The sequence below is a fragment of the Phoxinus phoxinus genome (genome assembly GCF_949152265.1).
Source record: "Phoxinus phoxinus genome assembly, chromosome: 20".
NCBI lineage: Eukaryota > Metazoa > Chordata > Actinopteri > Cypriniformes > Leuciscidae > Phoxinus > Phoxinus phoxinus.
Genome location: NC_136895.1, coordinates 26,702,494 through 26,717,580, shown reverse-complemented (window position 1 = coordinate 26,717,580; position 15,087 = coordinate 26,702,494). Strand labels below are relative to the sequence as shown.

The window sequence follows — 15,087 nt, the reverse complement described above, 5'->3', positions numbered from 1 at the left end:
CAATCCAGTTATACTAATCATAACCGGCAGGTGTGTTCGAAGAACCTAATTAGCCAGATCATGATTACCACGATGATATCATCTTGGATGTCTCATTTGATCTCGGATGTTTTAAGCAACGTACGAAGAACGGACCCCAGGTGACATACATTCCATTGAATTTGATTGTATGCATTCTGCTGTAACAAATTAATACATTTCTGTCCAAATATCACTTCTGTCACAAAATATGGAACCTTGAGACTCAGACCTTTCTGACAATATGTGTTTTGTCAAGATTAGAAAAGGTTTTGATCCTAAATTATGAAACATGACGACACCCAAAAGGGGGCGGAGCCTGATAAAATAATTTATAGTACTATGGTTTCTATGGTAACGCAACTTGACCCGCGCCTGATTGACTACAATTTTGGATTCTGATTTGGCATTTGTTTGTTACGAACGTGTATACATATTCTTGTATTTTTGCCAAATTAAGGGAGGTAGGGGGTTTGACGCCATCAACATTTTACATTGTGAAACCGGGTTTCACATTGTTTTTGGTTTAGGGGGTAGGTAAGTTTAAATTGTTTTTTTTTGTTTTTTTGTAGTAATTGCAAAAAAAGAAAAAAGAAAAGTTTTATTTTGGCCTTGTCCCTTGGCCCCTGACGCTAAACCCTTTTAAAAATAATACTTCATTTTTTTGGCATCTCTGGTAGTGAGACTTTTTCTTCCTGTTCCTGCTGACCCTAGCGGTCGTAACAATACACTTTGATTGCATGAATCATGACTATCCACATGCTGTGAACCTGCAGATAAGCTGTGCAGTCATTTCTAAATGTTTAATGTCTAAGAAATCATTGTAAGTCATTTTAAGAACAAATGTAATGTGTTTTCTGTTGGGATATTTATGGTTTAATGCGGATTATAACTAAGTTTAGCAACACTAACTAGACATTTTGTGAAAGTAGTAGTTTTAAACAACTTGAATGCCATTTTTCTCATCTGCAGTTGTTAGTGTTTTTGTAAGCGTGTCATCTGAGCTGTAATGTCTCGTGACTGATGACTCAATATTAAAACTCCCTCAGCAGACGGAAAAACACGACACACAAGTGGAACAATACCAGCTCTACTTCTACTTCTGTCAGATACGATGTTGATAAGATACAGTGTTTTTTAGGCTACTAACCGTATGTGGTTAGGGTGCTCGGAGGTTGTTTACTAGTTCAAATAGTGATTTGAGGAATGATTTACATATGTAGAATAAGGCTGAAACTGTGCAGGACTTTTTAGATTGGTATATCTGTGCTCTTTTCAACTCTGAAAGTCATAATTTCAAACTTCTACAAAAAAAGTGCATCGTGGGTCAAGTGACATATCGGCCGGAGGTGTTCAGTTAACTAGATGCATTTGTTAAAAAAAAATGTTTTCCTGTTTTGTATCACTTTTGTAATATCAGATGTTATAACAAAAGAGGCAAGTTTTGAAAGGGACGAACACAAACAATACTTTCAGGAACATGGATGATCGGTTGACGTCATTTCTACATGTCTGATGGTTCTCTTTACGCAAATGTGGTCATTTAAAGACATATCTATGACACTGAGTTCTCATTCATAAGAAATATCATAAGCTTTTGATTCTTAAACTGATCTTCCATTAGTCGTCTCCTCTTGTGGATCTGATGTCATAAACCAGAAGAATGTTAGTAGCCACGCCCACCACCACAGATCTATTGTGAAGGTGGCGCTGCTCTGCGGCTGACACGCACACGGGAGCTCTGACTGTTTGGTTAATGTTTGTTAGTACGCTGTTTTGTTTTCTTTGTTTTGTTTGTTAAATTGCGGACCTTATGTTAAGTCGGGGTTTTTTATGTTGATTTTGATTGGATTGCTTCGAAGTTAAACGCCGGTGTCGTGCCAATGTACTTACCCCTGAAAGAAAGTGTATCCCCGGTCGCGGGAGCGCGCACGCATTCAGCAGTGAAGGTGGGCCGTTTGTTTGACCAAGGTAAATTAAACTATAACACGTAAATTATTTAAGTTATCGTTTTACTATTGTTGTTTTTTCAATGAAGTTTAGCAAAGACAGCTATCACGTGGCACATCTATCAAAATAATTGCTTTTATTCTATAGGCTAACGATCGGACTAAATTTGCAATGAATTGACAATGTCTGTGAATACACAAAGCGAGTGTAGCTAACGTTACAGATGATGATGGCCTATCATCAAGTGTTTTATTTTGTGAATAATTCACATAATGTCTAATAACAGCAGTGAATATGGACAAGTTTATTGTGTCCTGACAAAAGTTATAGTGGGATACAGATTTTTTCAGACCGTATTTTCGACCTGACAAAATATGTATCCCCCCCAAAAAAATCTACAGATGATGGCCTATCATCAAGTGTTTAATTTTGTGAATAATTCACATCATGTCTAATAACAGCAGTGAATATGGACAAGTTTATTGTTTCCTGACAAAAGTTATAGTGGGATACAGATTTTTTCAGACCGTATTTTCGACCTGACAAAATATGTATCCCCCCCAAAAAAATCTACAGATGATGGCCTATCATCAAGTGTTTAATTTTGTGAATAATTCACATCATGTTTAATAACAGCAGTGAATATGGACAAGTTTATTGTTTCCTGACAAAAGTTATAGTGGGATACAGATTTTTTCAGACCGTATTTTCGACCTGACAAAATATGTATCCCCCCAAAAAAATCTACAGATGATGGCCTATCATCAAGTGTTTAATTTTGTGAATAATTCACATCATGTCTAATAACAGCAGTGAATATGGACAAGTTTATTGTTTCCTGACAAAAGTTATAGTGGGATACAGATTTTTTCAGACCGTATTTTCGACCTGACAAAATATGTATCCCCCCAAAAAAAATCTACAGATGATGGCCTATCATCAAGTGTTTAATTTTGTGAATAATTCACATCATGTCTAATAACAGCAGTGAATATGGACAAGTTTATTGTTTCCTGACAAAAGTTATAGTGGGATACAGATTTTTTCAGACCGTATTTTCGACCTGACAAAATATGTATCCCCCCCCAAAAAAATCTACAGATGATGGCCTATCATCAAGTGTTTTATTTTGTGAATAATTCACATCATGTCTAATAACAGCAGTGAATATGGACAAGTTTATTGTTTCCTGACAAAAGTTATAGTGGGATACAGATTTTTTCAGACCGTATTTTCGACCTGACAAAATATGTATCCCCCCCAAAAAATCTACAGATGATGGCCTATCATCAAGTGTTTCATTTTGTGAATAATTCACATCATGTTTAATAACAGCAGTTATTCCTGACAAAAGTTATAGTGGGATACAGATTTTTTCAGACTGTTTTTAAACATGTTATAAAAAGTATCTCCTCTCCATAATGCACAGATGATGGCCTATCAACGTCTCGACTTCCTGTGGCGCCTGAAGAAAGCAAGGAAAGTACCCCCCCACCCCACCACACCACATAGAGAGTGTTTCATTCAGCTGCATCACTTTCTGGCGTGGGAATTGTCGGGCCTCCGACCACAGCGGATAGTGAAGACAGCTAGTAAGATCATAGGAACTGCACTCCCACCAATTTATGACATTTACAATGCTCAGTGTATTTGGAGGACCATCCGCATCATGAAGGACTCCACACACCCACTTCACCCTTCTACCCAGAGCATCCGCGCTGCCACCACCAGACTACGAAACAGTTTCAGTTTTTCCTCACCACTCTAAACACCAAAGCTCCTGCAAAATGAACATCAAACACTTCCACACACCAGAACACTTATACCCCCCTTTTGCATCTAGGAATTCTTAAAGCTTAGGCCCTAACTTGAAGTGAGTCTCCAGTACACTTTCAGTTTTAATATATAATAGGATACAGTAGTCCCAATTGTAGTCCCAATTGTACCCCTTTCCCCTTCACTTTCCCCTTCCCCTCTGTTTTGCGTGTGCACGTGAAGGGGTAGGGCTGTCTCAATTCTCTTTTTGTTGGAGGGGAAGGGCTAGGGGGAAGGGCCAGATAGCCCTTCAAACAAAGATTTTTCGGGACCACACTTCAAACGAAGGGGTATGAGAAGTGTCACTGCATACACCGGCTACAGACGCAAAATGGCTGCCCAAGCAAAAAATGAGACCATAAATGTAAGAATTGTTGGCTTTAATAAGTATTTTAACGACAAATAATGATTTGCTTTATGTAACATTCAATCTCAAACAAATGTCACACTGAATCTGGAAAACAAATTATTTGGATTTCTGGGTAAGAGGCTGCAAATTTTCATTCTTGACTTCTTGTTGTGGCAAAAACTATATTTTACAAATCACAGCATTCCCAGGCAAAAGAGACGTCAAGATCCAAATTGTATTTAAAAGAAAAATATATATTTATTCTTGCAAGAATAGTTCCCATTCTAGCCACACAGGCCAGCTGCGGGCTTCACAGGTAAGGTATAACTTCCAAGGCACGGAAACAAACGGGAGGGTAACACGGAAACACGTAACATGAATAACGAACCAGCACAGGACAGCAAACACAGGAAGACTAAATAGGGAGGCAAACAAGGAGGGTAACGAGCAGGACAGGTGGGACAACTAAACCCCTCGGGCGGCCAGGGCGGAGACGACCCCTCGGGCGGCCAGGGCGGAGACGACCCCTCGGGCGGCCAGGGCGGAGACGACCCCTCGGGCGGCCAGGGCGGAGACGACCCCTCGGGCGGCCAGGGCGGAGACGACCCCTCGGGCGGCCAGGGCGGAGACGACCCCTCGGGCGGCCAGGGCGGAGACGACCCCTCGGGCGGCCAGGGCGGAGACGACCCCTCGGGCGGCCAGGGCGGAGACGACCCCTCGGGCGGCCAGGGCGGAGACGACCCCTCGGGCGGCAACGGCGGAGACGACCCCTCGGGCGGCAACGGCGGAGACGACCCCTCGGGCGGCAACGGCGGAGACGACCCCTCGGGCGGCCAGGGCGGAGACGACCCCCCGGGCGGCAACGGCGGAGACGACCCCACCGACTCAGGAACTGGAACAGACACCACCGGCTCAGGAACTGGAACAGACACCACCGACTCAGGAACTGGAACAGACACCACCGGCTCAGGAACTGGAACAGACACCACCGGCTCAGGAACTGGAACAGACACCACAGGCTCAGGAACTGGAACAGACACCACCGGCTCAGGAACTGGAACAGACACCACCGGCTCAGGCACTGGAACAGACACCACCGGCTCAGGCACTGGAACAGACACCACAGGCTCAGGAACTGGAACAGACACCACCGTCTCAGGAACTGGAACAGACACCACCGGCTCAGGAACTGGAACAGACACCACCGGCTCAGGAACTGGAACAGACACCACCGTCTCAGGAACTGGAACAGACACCACCGTCTCAGGAACTGGAACAGACACCACCGGCTCAGGCACTGGAACAGACACCACCGGCTCAGGCACTGGAACAGACACCACCGGCTCAGGCACTGGAACAGACACCACCGGCTCAGGAACAACAAAAGACACCGGCTCAGGAACAGCAACAGACACCGGCTCCACCGGCTCAGGAACCAGGGCGAGCAGCTCGGGCGGGGCCGGCAGGGCGAGCAGCTCGGGCGACGCGGCAGGGATGGCAGTTACCTCCGGGCTGGTCTCTGGGATAGAAACCACCAGACGACCCGATGAAGAGGCTCTTCTCCTTCTCCTCCTCCGTCTCCAGACCACCGAAATCAGAACCAGCAGACCCGACTCAGGAACAGCAGACACGGGACGCACACGGTCTCTGACTGGGCAGACGGAACGTGCACGGTCTCTGACTGGGCAGACGGGACACGAACGGTCTCTGACTGGGCAGACGGGACGTGAACGGTCTCTGGCTGGGCAGGCGGAACGCGAACTGTCTCTGACTGGGCAGACGGGACGCACACGGTCTCTAACTGGGCAGACGGGACACACACGGTCTCTGACTGGGCAGACGGAACGTGCACGGTCTCTGACTGGGCAGACGGGACACGAACGGTCTCTGACTGGGCAGACGGGACGCGAGTGGTCTCTGACTGGTCAGACGGGACGCGCACGGTCTCTGACTGGTCAGACGGAACGTGCACGGTCTCTGACTGGGCAGACGGGACACGAACGGTCTCTGACTGGGCAGACGGAACGTGCACGGTCTCTGACTGGGCAGACGGGACACGAACGGTCTCTGACTGGGCAGACGGAACGTGCACGGTCTCTGACTGGGCCGACGGGACGCGAGTGGTCTCTGAAAGGTCAGACGGGACGCGAGTGGTCTCTGAAAGGTCAGACGGGACGCGCACGGTCTCTGACTGGGCAGACGGGACGTGCACGGTCTCTGACTGGGCCGGCGCAGATCTCCTCCTCCTCCTCCGTCCTCCCCGACGGACGCCTGAAGACTCGAGGCTGGCCGAAACCACCGATGACGTCCCAACGCTGGACGGATCCAGTGACGAGGAATTACTCTCCAAATTCCTTTGGGCACACATAGAAAAATATCTGAATAGGGAGATCCCCTTCTCCCTCTCCGCCGGACAAAGTTCGCTCCGCTGAATCCACATGTGCCTGATTCGTTCTGTCACGGTAGGGAGACGAGAGGCGTGGATTCAATCGCAGAGAATTTATTGGGATGACAAACAGGTAAGGTATAACTTCCAAGGCACGGAAACAAACGGGAGGGTAACACGGAAACACATAACATGAATAACGAACCAGCACAGGACAGCAAACACAGGAAGACTAAATAGGGAGGCAAACAAGGAGGGTAACGAGCAGGACAGGTGGGACAACTAAACCAATAATCAGATAACAAGGGGGAGGGACCAGACAATGACAAGAGCACATGGCCCCAAAATAACAAAACACCCATGTGCATCACAAGACAGGACAGACATGTGACAATATGTCAGTCAGGTCATCTTCGAAACAAAACAAAAAATGCAGAGTATGCATCTATAATTCTTCATTTTTCACACTAATACTTTTTAGGTAAGTATGGAATAATTCTGATAGCTGCATAAGATGTTTTACAGCAATTATAAGGACAATTATTTGGATTGCCAAAACATCCCCTAAATTACTTTACCAGTCTCTAGGAGAAGAGTGACAGCGATTTGCAGCCTGTGTTTTATGATAGCCTCTTTCGTAGCAGGAAAATCTACAGTATCGTTTTTCAAAACTTCTTCTGAAAACTGAAAAAGACATTTTATGATTACATTAAAAAAATCATGTTACAGAGACATAAATCTGCTGTCAGTGAATAACTTCATAATTTAAGGGTAATAGTCTTAACTGAACAATTCATATTAGGTTGAGCACTATCCGCTGTGGTTGGAGGCCCGACAATTCCCACGCCAGAAAGTGATGCAGCTGAATGAAACACTCTCTATGTGGTGTGGTGGGGTGGGGGGGTACTTTCCTTGCTTTCTTCAGGCGCCACAGGAAGTCGAGACGTTGATAGGCCATCATCTGTGCATTATGGAGAGGAGATACGTTTTATAACATGTTTAAAAACAGTCTGAAAAAATCTGTATCCCACTATAACTTTTGTCAGGAAACAATAAACTTGTCCATATTCACTGCTGTTATTAGACATGATGTGAATTATTCACAAAATTAAACACTTGATGATAGGCCATCATCTGTAGATTTTTTGGGGGGGGATACATATTTTGTCAGGTCGAAAATACGGTCTGAAAAAATCTGTATCCCACTATAACTTTTGTCAGGAAACAATAAACTTGTCCATATTCACTGCTGTTATTAGACATGATGTGAATTATTCACAAAATTAAACACTTGATGATAGGCCATCATCTGTAGATTTTTTTGGGGGGGATACATATTTTGTCAGGTCGAAAATACGGTCTGAAAAAATCTGTATCCCACTATAACTTTTGTCAGGAAACAATAAACTTGTCCATATTCACTGCTGTTATTAGACATGATGTGAATTATTCACAAAATTAAACACTTGATGATAGGCCATCATCTGTAGATTTTTTTGGGGGGGATACATATTTTGTCAGGTCGAAAATACGGTCTGAAAAAATCTGTATCCCACTATAACTTTTGTCAGGAAACAATAAACTTGTCCATATTCACTGCTGTTATTAGACATTATGTGAATTATTCACAAAATAAAACACTTGATGATAGGCCATCATCATCTGTAACGTTAGCTACACTCGCTTTGTGTATTCACAGACATTGTCAATTCATTGCAAATTTAGTCCGATCGTTAGCCTATAGAATAAAAGCAATTATTTTGATAGATGTGCCACGTGATAGCTGTCTTTGATAAACCTCATTGAAAAAACAACAATAGTAAAACGATAACTTAAATAATTTACGTGTTATAGTTTAATTTACCTTGGTCAAACAAACGGCCCACCTTCACTGCTGAATGCGTGCGCGCTCCCGCGACCGGGGATACACTTTCTTTCAGGGGTAAGTACATTGGCACGACACCGGCAATTGGATGTAAACAATGGATAGCAACATGGCTTACTTGGAACTCTTCCTGGCGATCACTCTACTCTCTCTACTCCTGGCAAACGCTGAGCCATCTAGGATAACCTACGGCAGACATCAACTACTTCAGCTGGGCTTAGCAACGCAGCTGCAGTGGACACCTCCAACAGACTTTCCTTTGGAATGCCTACGCCCAACTGAACAGCGATTTGACAGGACAAAGAGAAAACGTGGTTCGAGAGGAGGAATTAAACGCCGCGTTCGTGCAAGAGGATTTAAACCCCCACTTCCAACTATAGTCCTCTCTAATGTGAGATCGCTAAGGAACAAATTAGATGAACTCCATGCCTCTACACAATATCGGTATGAATATAGAGATAGTTGTCTGTTATGTTTCAGTGAAACTTGGTTAAACAATACAGTGAATGATGACAGTCTTTCCCTACCTGGCTTTGGTACACCGTTAAGACTTGATAGAGAAAAACAAGCCACGGGGAAATCGATTGGTGGAGGACTATGTATGTATATCAACAACAAGTGGTGTAGACAACATATCATTAGACACACCATCAATTCCCCAAACTTAGAACTCTTATCAGTTTCCCTAAGACCTACTTATTTACCACGAGAGTTTGGGCAACTATTTGTATGTCTAGTGTATATTCCCCCTGACGCAAACTACAAAGAGGCTGCAGATGCAATATATCACCATATACAAGAACTAGAGACAGCGTACCCAGATACTCCCAAACTTATTCTGGGTGATTTTAACGGCTGCTCTTTGTCATCTGTATTACCTCAATATCAGCAATATGTGAAGTGCGCCACGCGTGGATCAAAAATAATTGATCTATGTTATGGCAACATAAAAAATGCCTATAAAGCAGTTAACAAAGCAGCGATAGGCGGATCTGATCATAACATGGTTTTTTTGTTGCCCTCTTATCGACAAAAATTGAAAAGGGAAAAACCTAAAATGACATCGGTGCGTGTGTGGGATGATGACAGTGTGACAGCTCTTCAGGGATGTTTTGACTGCACAGAGTGGAGCGTTTTTGATTGTGCAGATCTCGACGAGCATGCGGATGTTGTCACGTCCTATATTAATTTTTGTGTGGACAATGTGATCGCGACAAAACGCGTGAAACAATTTGCTAATTCAAAACCATGGATTACAACAGAAATTAAAAAACTGCTAGTGGATAAAGAAAGAGCATTTAAAGGAAATGATCGATGTGGAGGGAAGCTGATTCAGAAGGAAATACAGAAGAAAATTAAACAGGGAAAAAGACAATATAAAGATAAAATTGAAAGACATCTTCAGGAAAATAATTCGCGTATGGCATGGAGGGGCATAAAAACTATTATAGGTCAAAACCAACACACTAATAGTATGGTACATACAGCTGAGCAAGCAAATGCCATGAATGAACACTTTGCGAGATGGGAGAATGATGTGCCAGCAAATCCAATCAGCCTTGAAGGAAGAGCAAGTGCCTCAATCAGGGTAAGCTGTGAGGAAGTGGGGTGGATCTTCTCCCATGTAAAGACTCGGAAAGCTGCCGGCCCGGATAGGCTGGAAGGCACCATCCTTAAGAGCTGCAAAGAACAACTGAGCCCGGTGTTCAGAGGGTTGTATCAGAAATCAATCGACACACACAAAGTCCCAAAGATATGGAAAACTGCGGAAATTGTACCACTTCCTAAGAAACACAAACCAGATGGACTAAATGATTTTAGACCAGTAGCACTCACTTCAGTTGCTATGAAATGCTTTGAGCGGATCATTTTAACTCATCTCAAAAAACAAACCAAAGAACACATGGATACATTACAGTTTGCCTATAAAGAGAAAAGAGGTGTGGAAGATGCAGTAACAACCCTCCTGAATGGAATTTATAAACATCTTGAAACTCCTGCCTCTTATGTTCGCATCCTATTTGCAGACTTTTCCTCAGCTTTTAACACTGTTCAGCCACACATGTTATTAGAGAAGCTGACACTTATGGGTGTAAACCTTAATCTGGTAAAGTGGATTCAGGACTTTTTAACAGGCAGACTACAATTTGTGAGAGCGGGCCATAGTCAGTCAAAAATCATTATGACAAACACAGGAGTGCCACAAGGATGTGTTTTATCACCGTTGTTATTTATTTTGTATACAAATGATTGTGTCAGCCATCATTCCAAATGTTCATTGATTAAGTTTGCAGGAGATGCTGCCTTGGTTGGGCTTTTAACAGATAATGAACAGGACTACAGAACTGAGGTTGACCACTTTTATGAATGGTGTAGTGAAAACTCACTAATTTTAAACATTTCAAAAACAAAAGAAATGGTCATTGACTTTAGAAAAAAGCCCCCTCCATTGCAACCAGTTACTATTAATGAGACAGTTATTGAGATTGTGGAGGAGTATAAGTATTTGGGTACTATTATTGATCATAAACTCACCTGGTCAGCCAACACATTAGCAAGATACTCAAAAGCACAGCAACGGCTCTTTTTTTTAAGGAAATTGCGCAGTTTTAATGCAGATACTAGTACCCTGACATTGTTCTATTTGACTTTTATTCAGGGTGTGGTGACTTTTGCCATCCAGTGCTGGGGGGGGGGGGGGTGGTGTCTTTCTATCCAGAACAGGAACATGCTGGACAAAGTGACAAAAATGGGTAGGAAAATTACTGGATCAGATGTGAAAAGCATCACAAATCTTACTGACCAGTATACCCTCAATTTGGCACTGAGGCTACTGAAGGATCCATTGCACCCACTTCGCACAGAATTTTCCCTCCTCCCCTCTGGATGTAGATTTAGAATGCCCCGAACAAAAACTAAACGACATATTACATCGTTTGTGCCGAGGAGCATTCAATTATTAAATGGATCATCTACGGGTACATAGATATATTTTAAAAGTGTATTATTGAATATTGAATATATATTTATTTATTGATTTTTTTAAGCTGTTGAACATTTTAGATGCGTATTATTGAATATATATCTATCTATTGATTCCTTAAGTTGTTGAATTGATAATTATATGTCACTATTTGCTGTGTTATTGTTGTTTTTTTATTCTATGTTTGTTGTGTTTGTTTATTGTGGCTCCCATGAGTGTAAAACAAATTCCCCTCGGGGCAATAAAGGTTTCATTCATTCAGAGACGACCAATCGGATCACAGCTCCAGTAGATCCACAGCAGTGCACTTCTAAATAACCAATGATAAAATAGTGATTTTAGTGACCGTCTGTTTTAGGAACTGCAAACTGCACAATCACAGGTACTGTAAATATGATAAATATTATTTATTTGGGATTTATTTGGGGCTTACAAAGTGTGAATCACCAGCAGCTTTTACTGTATGGAAAATAAATAAATAAATAATATCTACTTACATCCCCACTAGCTACCGTATCTGCACATGCACACTCTGAAATAATTCAGAGGCTTAGTAAATATCACAACAATAATTAACTTTATTAACTTAATAAATTCTCTGAATATCATTTACATGATGGTTTGAGATGAACATACCAAAATAATTTGTCAAAAAATGTACAGTTCTATTTTTTTTTTTTCACTAAATAATCTAGTATTTGACTAACCAATTCGTTTTTTGTTTTTTTACTTATATTTGTAAAATTTATATGGAAATATTTGAGAATGGAGAATTAAACTGATCTGTTTCAGGAACCACACATACATAATTAAAATCAATATAACTCTTTACACACACTTAAGAAATTGAGTAAGTATACTCAATTAAAACAATTACTTTATTAATTTGTAAATGTATTATTCTTTAAAAAATGTTCACATACTCATACATTTATTCACATTTATTAATACATTAGGTAAGTAATGACACGTGAAGGCGATTAGTTAATATAGATTAAATATTTATATGGTTAAGAAAACCTTATATGGTTTTCATAACAAATTGCATTATTATTTGAAACAATCAAAAATGGCTGGCTCACCTGGGATGCAAATGCAGATTTTCCACCTTTTGACCACAAGATGTGGATGTGCACCGTATTGAAAAGCTTCAAGTAATGAATCATTTTACGATAAAGTTGAGGGGAAAGCCTCAGCGCTTCACAAAGCTTCATTTCACCATTTTTTTCCACATGCGCTTGTTTTGTTAACATACCCTCCTGCATTTCCATCTCAAATATTCTGCCAGTTCATATAAAACTTACACAGAGCTCGATATAGCAGCATATATGTGTTACTTTCATCTACTACCGTCTTCCTACATGTGCTGCAGATGTAAACACTCAGACATGAAACTATAGCAGCATTTGACCACTAGAGGGATGGGTCATTATTCCTACAGAATAAATGATGCTTGTGTAATGTTATTTGCTTAGGCAACAGTTCACCATTACTATTACTTATATTAGAATTATGGGAAATGTTCACCAATTCACCACAAAGACAATAGTTTCAATAACAACAGTAACAAAGACATATACACAGGTTTCTTGTATACAAACAATACCGGATGCGCGCGCATCCAAGAGGCAAGACCGCTATATGTTATGCCGAGTTCTGTAAAAGAACATTGTAATTAACGTAGATTTCGCATTGTTTGTAAATTCTTGTTGACTCAATAATAAACTGCAATTTCAGAGTTGAATCTGTTTGCTTGTGTTTCATTTGCATATTAATATAACATTATGTAAAAAGTTAGTTAGTTGACTAGTATGAAATTGTCCAACTAAGTTTGCGAATCATAAAAACATTAGTATAAAATCATAAAAACACAACAGCTCCGCGTCATCTCTGCTTCTGCTAGATATAGAGCTGGTAAGTCCCGCCCCTCCGTAAAACCCCGCTGGGGTTGAAGTTCAAAAAAGTTGAAAGAGCGTCAATGCAAGTGAATGGGAGAAAATAATTATTTTCTGGTCCCGTTTGAATTGTGCCATGAATGTGAACATATGTTGTCTGTGAATTTTTTATATAATCTTTCGTGTGAAGAATACTACAATTTAGCGGGTAGAAGTTTGATACGGGTAGACTTTGTTTGAGAGCACTTTGTGGACTACAACTCTTTGCTGCTTTCGACGCGTTTGAAACGTCAACACCACTAGCTCACGGCTCTAGCTCACGGATCCCGCTAGACATGGCTGTGTCTTTGGTGCACTTCACCGCCTTCTTTCAGGGAGAGGACAAAATCGTTGAGGTTGGCGAAAATCACGGGTAAGTCAACTTTATGGGGTGACGTCATATAGGCGACATGTAGTCTTTCTCGTTATGTCTTTTCCACAACTGCTAGCCGACGAATCATACCATATACTGTCAAACTTGTAACATGAAAGATTATATAAAAAATTCACAGACAACATATGTTCACATTCATGGCACAATTCAAACGGGACCAGAAAATAATTATTTTCTCCCATTCACTTGCATTGACGGTTTTTCAACTTTGAGGTCCAGCGGGGTTTTACGGAGGGGGCGGGACTTACCAGCTCTATAGCCGTAAAGACTGTTGCTTTCTCCCTCTTAGATGCGCGCGCATCTACGTGATGACGTTGCACAGAAACCCGTGTATAGATTTACCCAAAACAAAGTTACTTCAAATACAGATATTGTACTCATTTTACAATTATTATTTAATATGGGATGTTCAGAGTGGAAGATTTTTCCTTAGATTGGGAACATCATCCCACACAGTGTGCTTTCGTGACTGACTGATAACTCGTTTATAAATAGCAGTATGCATATTATACTTAGTGCGCCATCTAGTGTCCTAAACAATAGTTCACCATTACAAGATTAGCGCCACCATCCAATAATAATAATATAAATATATATATACAAAAATTACAATTGATTCGACTCTATACTTGTGTTTACAAACTCAATAAATCAATGACAAATCCACAGTCATTATAAAATCAGTTTTTATTGGCATTTTGTTTCAGAAAAGGGAGCTGCAAAGTATCTATATAATAAATGAGATGAAATGTCAAACTCAAACTTGCCTTAAATGTATACAGACTTTGAGCAACAAGTATCATTAGATCACAGCAAAGCATTTGTTGAAATGGAGACTTTCCCCTTATCTCAATTGTGAAGATAATGCGGTACACAACATAAGATTTGACAGTACAAAAATATAAAATCATATAAAATGAGATGAGCAAATATAAAAAGCAATATAAAAGAGATAAACAGCATAACAGAGATTTACATTTGCTCTCTTGGAGCCACACACACAATCTCTAGATAACTGTGTTTTTCTTATTTTTCTTTACTAAAATAAAAAAACTCATGGGGACCCACTATTATTTTTATTTTTTTTAATGTTATGGGGTGTCCCGAATCATGAATTTGGAACCGAAAGTTGAGGCTATCTGCTTACTCGGAGTAAACTTACACGGGAATGCCGCATAACCTGCTTTACCCCTGGGTTAAAACACAACTCATTTATATACAAACACAGACAAGATTCAAACTTCCAAATGACCAATGACAAAGTTAAATGTCAGATGGAGCCTATAGGCTAATATCCAGCAATAAAATAACATATCAGAGAAAATTCTAAATTATAATTAGTCATTGAATTTTGTGAAACAAGTCAGATGTTA

General features: G+C 41.1%; 2 protein-coding genes across 2 annotated transcripts in view; one reads left to right on the top strand and one right to left on the bottom strand.

Annotated features, from left to right (window-relative positions):
* LOC306987907 (SLAM family member 9-like) overlaps window positions 1–15,087 on the top strand; it is a 436,375-nt gene that overhangs the window by 344,554 nt on the left and 76,734 nt on the right. The gene's annotated exons all lie outside the window — the stretch shown is intronic.
* The window catches only part of LOC306987859 (uncharacterized protein), a 166,239-nt gene that overhangs the window by 143,880 nt on the left and 7,272 nt on the right, over window positions 1–15,087 (bottom strand). The gene's annotated exons all lie outside the window — the stretch shown is intronic.